This window comes from Furipterus horrens, unplaced genomic scaffold (assembly GCF_987537825.1).
Source record: "Furipterus horrens unplaced genomic scaffold, mFurHor1.1.pri manual_scaffold_17, whole genome shotgun sequence".
Lineage (NCBI taxonomy): Eukaryota > Metazoa > Chordata > Mammalia > Chiroptera > Furipteridae > Furipterus > Furipterus horrens.
In genome coordinates this window covers 23,111,112-23,124,182 of record NW_028327187.1, presented here as the reverse complement: position 1 = coordinate 23,124,182, position 13,071 = coordinate 23,111,112, and positions in this window count along the sequence as shown.

Sequence of the window (13,071 nt, the reverse complement as noted above, 5' to 3'; positions counted from 1 at the left end):
AGGGGAAGGAGCAGACGTTGTTGGCAGGGACTGCTGCCTTGGCTCCAGTTCTTGCTCTCACTCTCCACTGCTGCTTGCACTTTTCCTGAAGGCCACCACCGCCTTGATCATTAACCCTAACCAAGATGAGGCACAGTTCTTGGGCAAGTAAGGCTGAAGGAAAGCAATAAGCAGAAATGGAATTCACTGGGACATGATTCTCTGAGGCTGTAGGGTCTAGGAATACTTTGGAAGCACGCTTTATTGAATTGAACCTATAAGCAGGCTGTAATCATGGATTTTCATTGGGCAACTTGTCAAGGTTTGTTGCTGGAACTCATTTGAGTCTCTGGGCCCCTAATCAACCACAAGGCTTAGAGCACTTTGGTTTGTTCGGTGGGAGCAAAGGGTAGAAAAACTCCCAGGTAGCCTCTTGCTTGACCAGCTACTTTAAGAGTCTGATTCCCCAAAGTCCTTTCACACACGTTTCTCTCAGCCTTAAAGACTGCCCACTAACCTTGGTTCTTTAAGCGACTGGCCCCCTTCTCTTCATTCAGAACTCACTCTAAATGTCAGGCTATCTGAGCAAGGCTATCCTGACTCCTCAACCCAGGATCCACCTGTATTTTCTCTTTCACAAAAATTGTTTTTCAGCTTAAAGCACTCATTATTATTTGTAAGTATGTATTATTTTTGCACATGTGCTTATTACTCATTTCTCTTATGATATAGTAAACTCTATGAAGGAAAGGGCTGCTTTTGTTTTATTCAACACTGTATCCCAATGCCTATAATAGTGTCTGGCACATGGCAGATGTTTAATAAGTTTGTTGAGTGAATGAATAAACTGGTGGTATTCTGCATACTAGTTAATTCTGGGGGAAAACAAGTAGGCTTTAAAAAGTAGGCCTCTCCCTAAAAGTTTCTTGCAGTTTCAACTGTTGCAACTTGTCTATCTGGGAGAGAAAGCTATCCCTCAACTATCTCTTTTCCCTGTCCACTTTCTACTTCTTACCTGGTTCATTATGCCCAGGATCTGGGTGCCAGGGCCAGGCAGCTTTTTGGTCAGAGACAGTTAATCATGGGGATTTGCCAAACAGAACTGGCTTTCCTAGCAGTGTACTGAAATGTCACTTGGGGGGTTAGATTTACTTAAAACAATACTCAAGTTTACCTTCTCTTCTCTTTGAGAGCTATTTTAAAGAAATTATTTAGATTCCCTGTCTGAAAACAATCGCCAACATCCTCAAAGCTACAAATAAAGGCAAGTTGCTGTTATGTCTGAAAATTGCCTTCCATTCAGGTTGCTAGCCTTCCTTCTGAGAGCCTTTCAAAAGGCTGTCTGCTCTATGAAATGACAGCCACAGCCATCTAGCTGCTGAGCACTCTAGCTTGGTTCCTCTTCCTTTAAAATTAAGCAATAAAGAGAGATGAGTTACCAGATCTCCAACTATTGAAAATGATTCCCAAAGGGTTACCATGCTTTCTGTTCCCTTTCTTCCTGTCACTAGCTGTGACAACATTGATGCTTATTTGGTTTAGAAAGGTCTTGGAAGGCCCTGTCTGTGCTTTAGGATTACACTTTTGAATGGCAACCAACCTGTTTATTTTTGCTATAATATATCATTCCTTAATACCAACAAGAAAGGTTCTTCCCTATCCCAATTTAAATATATTCATCATCTAAACTGAAAATCTCAAAATGGTCTATCAAAATTCAAAATATGTTTCTTTCAGCCTGGAAATTCCACTGCTTGGAATTGATCATATATGTGTATACATACCAAGATGGAAAGATAACTGTATACCTGGAGTGTTCACTGAAACAGTGTTTATAATAGTGGTGCTCCCACAGAATGGAACCCTAAGCAGGCATAAGAAGGGTAACATAGATTTATGTGTATTATCAAGGAAAGATCTCCATGATGTCCTAAATGAAAAAAGTGAAGTCCAGCACAGTAGGCTCTCGTATGTCTTTAGAGTCTGTCAGTTCCTCCTTCCAGCGATTTCATAAAATTTTTGCTTTTCACCCCTTTCATTGGTTCAGCCTCCTAACTGGCTCCCTGGTCCCAAGATATTTCTTTCTAGTTCATCTTTCTCTCCAACTGGAATGAACATTCTAGAATGTCACTTTTATCAGATCTTTTTATTCCCAGAGGGAAAGTACCAAATAAGCAAGACATCACAATTACAAAAGCAGTATGATAAAGTGTTTCTGTGCTCTGGAATTAAAGGAGACCTGGATCTGAAAGTGGATTCCACCACTGACTACAGTTAGGACAAATGAGTTAACTTTTCTGAGCCTCAGTTTCTGCATCTGAAAAATGGTTACAGGGTGGTCATGATGATAAAATGAGAAAACCATGTAAAGAGCTCAGCATGGAACCTGGCACATAGTAACAACTCAATAAATGGTAGCCCTTATTGATTTGTTGTTTTTGTTGTTGTTATTAAACCAGGGATTGGTTTATTTGAAGTTCTTTAAGAAATGCTTTCTAACTTCAAAACACCTTTTGGAAAAATAAAGTTTGCATATTTCCTTCATGCTTACTGGGTATTTAGTATCCACTATGTACAGTAAGGCTGCCTTTTATTTATCTATTTTTCCTGATACGCATTGCAAAGGCTGACCCTCTCTTATATTCCAAAATCTAGAAAACATGTCTAAGACCCTTGAATCTATGGCTTTCAGGAGTTTCTCTGTAGACTTTGATCCTTTCGCATGCCTTCTATGACTTCATCTTTCCCAACTATTTTGTTCTGTCTTTTCCTGCCTGCCCTTGTAGGGCAGCCTCCCAATGCCTTCGGTCCTTTTCTGGATTCATTAAGACTGTCTTTGTGGCTACCTGTTTTGTATTTCTCTTCTTTGGGATCAAGTGACTGTTTTACTCCACTAATTCTTTAAAACAAAAAGGGCTGTTAGTTGGTGCTGTGGAATGAAAGGGCATGCCATTTTTGTTTTTTTTTTTCTTGTAGAATCCTAATTCTATGTCATTATTGTGAAAGGGCAATAATGTTTTTCTATTGCTTTGATTTCTGCTTCTTTCATTTAATGGGCTCTCAGAGTAGAGCCATCAAAGGCAAGGTTCATGTCTCAGCTCTGCCTGGTGACAAATTCATTGTGTGGCCTTGAATACATCTAAGAGACTCCTGTGCCTCTCTCCTCATCAACGAAATGAGATTGTTGGATTATAGTTACTACTGTGTCTTCCAGCTCTGATGTTAGGTTCTTTTATGGTGTGGATGGGGTCCTGAAGGCAGAGAGTACTGTATGGCTAAAGTTCTCTCATCATTATACCCACCCCAGTGCCTGGCCTGGGCTGGTTCAAGTTGAAATTACCTATTTTTTGAAACAGTTTTGTATATTTCTAAGAGCCCATTTTTGAAAATTCTTCTAATATATATTAAATGTCAATAGAATTGACTTTTTTCTTTTCTTTTGGACTTACCTCAGCACCAACCTCCAAGCTCCACTTATGCTCAGGAGAACCATACAGGCTGAGCTCTGGTCAGAGTTGATGGCAAAGAACTTTACTTTCATCACCACCTCCATTCCCAGTGATTGCTATCCTCACACGTTTACATCCTTGATGTCTTCCGGGCAAATGCTGAATGGTTGATTATTTGCACAGATGATTGTAGCATGCCCTCGCAGATTTTGTCTCCAAAGTCTTTGTATTTAGAGTTTTTATATTAAACATATACTAAGTCTCAAGCTTGATTTTAACTGATCCCACCTGAAGATATGATTTCCAACTCATAACACATGAGGAACATCTGTTCTGCTTATTTGAATTCAGGCAGTATCATTATTATTATTATAGAAGCTAACTGTTGAGTATCAATATTTGTCTCTTTTGGTTCCATTGAAATTTCTGGAGTGCCACTCCCATTTGTGGATCCTTTAAACATACATCCTGGAGCCTATAAAATAGTGGAACAATTCCCAATTTCTTTTTCATTTGCCCTGGCTTTTTCTGCAGAACCTGGGTGAGGCCCTATCCCTTGCACACATGGTTGGGACATGAGAGTCCCTGTAAAATGCAGCCAGAGTCACTGTTTAGAAGTATAGACATCAGGTGCACAGCCTTCGAGACTAACTCTTGAAGGCCATTCCAGATCTCTGTTTGAAACAACCAGGTCTTCAGTCCCCATCCGGCACATAACTCAGTCAGACTAGAACAGACTAAGCTGACTAATAACTCTCTGGAGCCTCTAGATGGGTCATGAAGGAGGATGTCTTTGGACCATAGGTCCTCATCATTGATACCAGGACACATGGGTGTCTGACAGTTATTATTTGTTTCCAATAATCAAATACCAAAAGCTTGTGTATAATTTACTTAAAAATAAATTCAAACAGATTCAAGGACTTCTCTATAAATAAGTACTCTCACTAGTATTCCCAGATGCTCTCATGAGTGGGAGAGAAAGGGGTGGAGTTATATCCAGTGCTCTGGGAACTAAAGACAACCCTGGGTGTGCCTAAGGGCATGTGAACATGGGGCACACATGCCAAGCTCTTACCCGTGGCAAAATATGTGTATTTTAACAAGGGCCTCATGAGATTATTCTCCTGCCTGTGGGGTCTGTCACAGTGGAGATTTAAGGGCCAGCAAGAAGAGGCAGGCAGCACATACCAAGAAGGAAGTGTGTTGGCTCTAAGTAAGCAGATTGACTCAAAGTTGGGCTAAATACACAAGAATTAATGGAAGGACTTGAGTGGGGTCTTAACCACTAGTGCAACCATGGCTAAGTAACTCAATTTCTCTAAGTCTCAGACTACTCATTTTTAAAATGGGACATTATTATTACCTACCTACTTCAGAGAATGGTGAGGATTAAACAGGATGGTGCAAATACATTACCCAGCATGTGTCTTGAATGAGCTACATATTCCTAAAAACATAGCAGCTGCTGCTACCTAGTATGTATCTGAGGCTGAATCCTCTTACCCACCACAGTGACTAGCACATAGGAGGTACTCAAAAATGCCAGCCTGATACAAAAGACCATGTATTATATGAGTTCACTTACATGAAATATCCAGAATAGGAAAATCCACAAAGACAGAAGTGGATTAGTTGTTTCCAGGAGTTGTGTATTGGGGAGAATGGGGAATAACTATTTAATGAATATGGGGCCTCCTTTGGAGGTGATGAAACTGTTCCAGAACTAGACAGAAATGATAACTGCACAAACAACATTGTAAATGTACTAAATGCCACTAAATTATGCGTTTTAAGATGGTTAAAATGGTAAGTTTGTAGTTTACCATAAAAAAATTCACCAGCTTGGATTTAGCACTTTCTTCTCTTTTATGTGTCTCTAATTCACAAACAGCTCTGAGGCAGTGCCCATGGACTGATAATCAGGTACATTCTACTTCAGGGCAGGCTACAGGTTAAAGATATGAGGTGCTCAGGCCTAAGCAGACTCCCCACAAAATGGCTGGACCCTCACCCTCATCTCATTTGAGCTGGTAGTATGTTGACTCTGTTGGCCTTGCTCCTGACCTGAGCCCACATAGCAGGTGTAAGAACAGTAGGAGAGGTGCCAGCAAGAACGAGAGGGTTAGCCTGAGGCCCAGCAGAAATAGTGGTGATTACCAGAGGGGAAAAAGGGTGGGGGGAGGTAGAAGAGGGTAAAGGGGGATTTGGTGATGGAAGGAGACTTTACTTGGAATGGTGAACATACAATACAGTGTACAGATGTTGCATTATATAATTGTACACCTGAAACCTATATAATTTTATTAACAAATGTCACTGCAATAAATTCAATTAAAGAAAAGAGAAATAGTGGTGTCCAACTCAAAGCCAACTGCTTCTCAGTCAGGTTACTCAAAGCTGACCAGCCCTGCAGCTCTGCTCTTGGAAAACACCACTGTTCACAATACTGCAAAGAGCCTCAGGGAGGCTCATGTTATTATTAAGCCCCAGATATACTCTCCTTGAGCAACCACCCAATACTCCAAATGCCAAAATTCTTGAGCTACAACAGGGAATGTCCCTGGAGTGAATTAATTTTGGGGGGATTGAGCAACAGGCTCCAATCCGGGGTCTAGAGGGTGACTGGAGCATTTGAGATTTGTTACCCAATAAAATTCTCTGCTAAGGCCCAAGACTGAAATAACTCAGCTGGGCTCTGGACTCAGCAGGGACCATTCATTAGCTAACACTTCTCATCTGTGATAGTTACAGACAGGTTTTTTCATGCCTCCCGAAATGGGCTTCAACGTTGCAGCTGGCAGACAGCTGTGGCCTCACAGTGTTTACATTACCCAGACTAATACAGTCTGTGCAGGAGACACAGAATGAATCTGATTTAGCTTTTGGAAAATGGGATTTTGAAAAGTTTCGTGGTTTTCTCTCACTCCTCCCTTCCTGAGCTGCAGAAAGACTGAGGTGGAATGAAACAGGCATGGTTAGAAAAAGGAGACTCTTGTTTCTTAGGCTGACACATTTCTTTGTTTGGGACTTCTTTGTTTGACATTTCCAGGTGGTGGGAGCTGAGTTGAGACCATAGGATTAAGATGGCCAAACGTCAGTTCATCACTCTGGTCTTACTGGTCAGGCACAAGCTCTCTGGAGACTCAGCACAGCTGGCACAGAGACAGCTGGGAAAAGTCCCCTCAGCAATGGCCTAGTCTCTTTTACCTCTAGATGTGAAAATAACAGAAGTGATGGGGCCTCCATAGACAGCTGGGTCCATGTCCAATTGCACACAAAGTAGAAGCAGGGGCTGGCTAATCCTACTGGGCTGGATCTATAGGCCTACCACACTGCCTAGTATGGAACTTAATCCAGTTCGACAGTCATTTTGTTTTAATTTTTTTGGGTCAATGTGAAATAAATTTCCCAATTCCTCTTTATTCTTCCTTCAAAATACATCTGACATCTTCCCTTTTTTTCCATCACCATTGCTACTGCTTGGAGTTAGGGCTGTATTTCCTCATATCTGTACTAGGGCAAAGTCTTTCTAACTGATCTCTCCCTGCCTTTTCCAGATGGTTCTTTTGAAGATCTAACCTTGTATTCCATCTCATCCTGTCCCATCTCATCCCATCAATAAACATTTCCTGAGTGCTGAGCATGGGTTAAGCCCTTTGTTAGGCATTAGGGATATATACATCAGCCAAACACAAACTCTTCCCACAAGAAAACCTGTTTGAGGGGAAGAAGAACAAGGAAGCAGGAAAGTGGAACAAGTGCTATGATAAGGCCCAGGGGATTGTGGGAGCTCAGAAGAGAGAACCTAACACAGTGTTTAGGGGAGGGCAAAGAGAAAGATCCCCTGATGCAGTTTTTATCTGGCTACTCACCTCCTCAAAACCCTACATTGCCTACACAATCTGTCCCCAAGTTTCTTTTTCAACTAAATATCCCACAGCTCCCTTAAAATAAATCTCTATTCCAGAAAGATTGGTCCCCTGACTGTTATTCAACATATATAAACTCTCGTACCTTCTCAACTTTGCTCTTGCCCTTTGGCCTTGCCCTTGCCCATGATTTGTCTTATTTGGGGGGTATGTGGCTCCTGTTGGATAGGCATCATGTCTTCTCCCCTCCCTCTCTTGTTTTCTTCCTCCAGCTCATGAACAGAGCCTGGCACATAGTGTCTATTGACTGATGGCCTACTAAGTACATTTTCCTTACACTACGGTATAAATCTGACTCCCACAAGTAGGATAAATAGTTTTGCTGCTATTAGACAGGGTTATCAGAACAATCTGTGAACGCACATGAAGGCGTTTGGAAAATTGCTAAGTTTTGGTCACACTGTCCCCAGCTATATCCTGACCTTCTAAAAAGAGGATATTATCAATAATCAAGTGAAGATTAGCAATGTCAAGAGCTCCGGTAAGCGTATAGTTGGATATATTTTCCATTCTGATTTAAATATTTAGCCTGATTTGTTTTTGGCTTTTTTTGTTTGTTTGTTTGTTTTGTTTTGTTTTGGTCATGGGCCTGTTGGTCAGAGCTAATTTGTACAGCTGCTTTTTCGTCTGGTTTCTTCCAACAAAGCAAGAGGAAATAAGGTTGCCAGCAAATTTGCAGTTACCAAGGTTTTCCTAAGATGAATATCATTTTTCTCTTCTAATACTGCCAAATACAGTATAAAGAGAAGCATGTGATTATTCCACAAATTTAATTGTACCAGGGGTCAAATCCTGTATTCTGTCCACATCCTGATATTGGGAGACCTATAGTGCAGACTTCCTGATCCACTATTTAGTCAACCATATTTCCACAGTTGTACCATATTTTCTAAATTGTAAATTCACCCTGGCTTTGAGCTTGAATTCTCATACTCAACTCCTCCTGGATTTCAGCAGAAAGGGCCAAAGGGGCTGCTTTGGGTAAGGCAGGGAAAAAGTAGGCAATGGAGAAGCCAGGACAGGAAAAAGATCACTACAGCAGAAGTTAGGAGCATTGCATTCTGGTCTTTGCTGTGCCACTGACTAAATGTGTAACTTGGGCCAGTCACTTCCTCTTTCCAAGCACCTCCATAGGGAGGATTGGAATGGATATGCTCTAAGGCCATTTCCAGTCAAATATTATTGGACTATGTGACTTTGTGTTGGATGTTTCTATAAAGCCTAATCAAGAAAATGCTGAAGGCTTGTGGGTATAAATGAGGCGTTCCTTTTCCCCCCGCTGGTCTGCCTTTAGGAGGCATTTGTTCAAGTTGGTGCTTGGCTGTTCTAAAGCCTGAGAAGAATGGCCTGGAGGAGAGTATCCATGTTCTTACTAAAGGAACACAATGTCAAGCCTGAATAGGTAGTACTCAGTCCTGCTTAGGTCTAGAGGCTACTTTTTAAAACAGCTTTATTGAGATATTATTCATATACCATACATTCACCCATTCAAAATACAGGGGTGGGCAAAAGTAGGTTTACAGCTGTGAGTACACAAAACACTATTTATTCTTGTATTATTTATTAATTATTATAGTTTTCCATACAAAAACTGTAAACCTACGTTTGTCCACCCATGTATATAATTCAGTCGTTTTTAGTATATTCACAGAGTTGTGCAAGCATTACCACAATCAATTTTAGAACAATTTTACCATTCTCCAAAAATACCCTGTACCCTTTAGCTGTCACTCCCGCACCCCCCAATTCCCCACCCTACCCAGTCTTAGACAACCACTAATATTTCTGCTTCTATGGATTTACCTGTTCTGAACATTTAATAGAAATAGAATCATATGATGTAGTCTTTTGTAAGACTCCTTTCACTTAGCATGATTTTATGGTACATCCATGTTGAAGCATGCATCAGTCTTTCATTCCTTTTTATAGCTGAATAATATTCCATTGAATAGATATACCACATTTGTTTATCCATTCATCAGTTGATGGAATCTGAGTGGTTTCCACTTTTGCCTATTATGAATAATGCTGTTGAAGATTCATGTACATGTTTTTGTGTGGACATTTGTTTTCAGTTTTCTTGGTTACATACTTAGGTATAGAACTTCTATGGGACTTTCAGACTGTTTTGCAAAGTGGCCACACCATTTTACAGCCCCACCAGCAGTGTACAAGGGCTCCAGTTTCTGGAGATTATTTTTAAACCTATCCTATTGGTAGAAAATATTTTCCATGGTTGAGAGCTTGGACAAGCCATCTCCCTGGTATAGTTTGACCATGTAATATTAAGTTTTAAAGGGGGTAATTTTTTATAAGCAAGTCACCTCTATTTTGTTACATGGTGGTTAGATCCCAGGAGAAGCTGACTTAGGAGAAGCCACCATTGACCTTTGAAATCTACAGGAATTCAGTGGAAACACTTCCAGGATATCTGACAATCTGACTTGTAATAAGATGCCATGGGAGTGTAGTGGACTTATATCAGTTTTAACCCTTCTAAATGTTTTCTGTCAGTACTAGATAATTTCTGAGGTAGAGGGAGTGGAGAGGATTTTGGTGTATCTACCCAATCAGTCTCAGTTTAGTCATGTCTGGGAATTGGGGTAGGAACAAAAGAAGTCAAAAAGGAACCTTAGTGATTTAAGTAGGGTAAACATACATGTATATACTGCTTTGCCGAGGATGGTCCCAGTTTATAATGCTCTCCCAATGTTATTATTAGAAGCACAGCCTTTTACCCTCAAAAGTGTCCCAGTTTGGACAATGAGCTGTATGGCCACCTCGGCTTTAGGCCACAAACATGTAATGCCCTGTATCAAACTCAAAGCTATTAAAGGCCACAAAAATTCACATTTTGATGAGCTTATATCTCAGTGTGATAAAGAAAGGATCTTTCAAATTTCCTGAAGGTTGGCTCCAAAATGACAGAGTGAGCCAGGATTTTACACAATAGAAACCAAATGCTGATGAGATTCAAGTTGTAGGAAAGGAAAATGTATTTTGGAGGAGGGGGAGTGGGATGGAGTATGGAGATGAAAGTTTATGCAGGGAAGTCTTGCATGGATGAGGTGAATCTTAAAGAAAACCTTGAATGAAGTATAGGATTTGAGTATTCCAAGTTCCCTGACAGACCAAGGTCCTGAATATTCTTCATCCTTGGTCTAATTAAAAGGCACTGTGCTCCCTTGTGCTTGGGCAGACAATTCACATGACCTCCCAGTTCATTTGGCAGCACTTGGGAGAAATCTGGCCTTGCAATCAGACTAAATGATGTGTTACCCTACACTTAATCTCCACCATCCATCAAAATCCAGGGGCCTTGGCCTCAGCCCCTCAACAAGAGGCCCACAGTACCTGGGTAGGATTTCATCCAGGGAATGAATGCAAAGCCCCTAATTCTCCATCCATCTCAGCCCTCTGTAAACAGTTACAGACTGTAGCCAACAGCAAAAGAACTGCCAACCCAAATGAAAGCAGTGAGTCAGCAAAATAAAGACAGATGGTAATGGATTAACTGTAGCATAGGCCACAAGAAGCAGACCCTCCTTAGTTCTGACCAGATTGCCTCCCAACCCCCCGCCTCCAGTTTCAGGCAACTTAGTGCTCATACAGAACCCTTCGTGAACTATGCCGGGGGTGGGAGAGAGTATTTGCTGCACACAGGGTATGTAGCCATAGCAATCTAGGAGAACACTGCTTTAATCCATTGTCTCTGGGTGGTCCAGACATGGGGAGGGGGACAGAGAGGACAGGACAGATGGGAAGACACTGATCAGGCTTCCTCCCAAGCTGTTACACCTCCTTTATCACAGGGCTATTTCCTTAAATGGCCTTATTTTCAAATATTCTGCTCTGTTGCCACTTAACAATACTTATTGGAACACATATTCCACTTTGCTGAAACACCATCATTGTCGCCATAACTTATGTTCTTGCCCATCAGTTTACTCAAGCTTGAAGTTTGGAAATGATAAAAGGTTGAAATCATGTCTAAAATAATTTTGTGACTGTATGTGAATTTCTTTTATCTATGCCTATGATTATGAATTCCTAGCACTGTGCTCCCTAGAACATAGGAGGTGCTCAATAAATATTTGTTGAATAAAAGAGAGAATGAATAAATGAAAGCTCTTTCACAAACTGTGGCTGGAATACCATACACAAAATAGGGCCCCATTGAAGATCCCTTGTGTAAATGTCTTTATCTGTTTAATCAAGGAATCAGTTGATGAACAAGCATTTTCTAGTATTCCTCCAGGTACCCAACACATTGTGCCCAGCCATCATCTTGGCTTCATCAACATTTGATCAAGACTTTCTTGAAAATGCCATCTTCTTAAAGTGACCTATGTTTTCATGCTGGTTTCCCATAGTCCTAAAATCTTTGATACTTGGGGTTTCTTGGAAGAACTCCTAACAAATAACAACTCATTTTTAATGATGAGCAGTTCTCAGAGAAGTGGAAAATTCTTAAGAATTCCAGATAATTCTTGGATATGGACAGGAATGGAGATAAGAATAAGCACTTGCTTATCTCAGTAGGAAAGGTATAAGCATTAGAGCATGATGGTGTTGGAGGTAGAGAATGAAATAGTTCTCACTTTATACACACCTAGTATACCACTTCCCACAACTACCCAATCTGCCAAGAATCAGAATTGGGGCTTCTCTAACCTAACTTTTCTTAAGGCTACCTCAACATTATTATTTAAAAAAATAATTTATTGAAATAAAAATTACATAAAATTAACCATTTTAAACCAAACAATTCAGTGACATTTAGTACATTCACATGTTGTATAACCATCACCTCTATCAAGTCCCAAAACTTTTTTATCATTCCAAAGTAAAACCCCTTACCCACTGAGTGATTTTTTTCCCATTTCCTCCCTCTATCCAGCCCCTGGCAAACACCAACATACATCCTGTCTCTATAAATGTACCTTTTCTGAATACTTCATACGAATGGGATCATATAAAATGTGGCCTTTGTGAGTGGCATCTTTTCACTTATCATACAATGTGTTTTCAAGGTTCATCTAAGTTGCAGCATGTATCAATGCTTCATTCCTTTTTATGGCTGAATAAGATTCTATTGTATGGATATACCTACCACACTTTTAAAATGAATCCACATATTGATGGATTTTGGGCTGTTTTTACCTTTTGTCTATTATGAGTAGTGCTATTAATTTCAATGTTTATTCTCAGTCTTTTGAAATTTTGGGGTCATACGGTAATTGTATGTTTAATAACTGTTTTCCTATCCTATTATTTTAATACCTTTAAGGATGCATAAACACAACAGTAAAGGTGACCAATTCAGTCACCTGCATCTGTGAAGTTGACTGAGGTTTCTCTGGGTTTTTGTCCCAGGTCTCTGAAGGCTGTTTCAGAATTCTGGAGTACTAGCATTAGTGCTGACATTTAACCGTCTTTCCTTCCACCCTTCCCTCTCTCCTCCTTTCCTGCTTTTATTCATATAACTAATATTAATTGACTGACTACCATATTCTTAGTAGTAAATGCTGGAGAGATGGTGTATGTTCAAGTCAAGGTGCCAGATATAGTAAGCAGGACGGTTCTAAATGCGGATATGGTGTCCTACCTAGACATCAGACTATGAGCTCCTCAAAGGCAGTAACTGTGTGTCTAGAACACATTTGCTGTAAGCAGAACAACTTCATAAAGATCTGAAGTAGGCTGCCTGG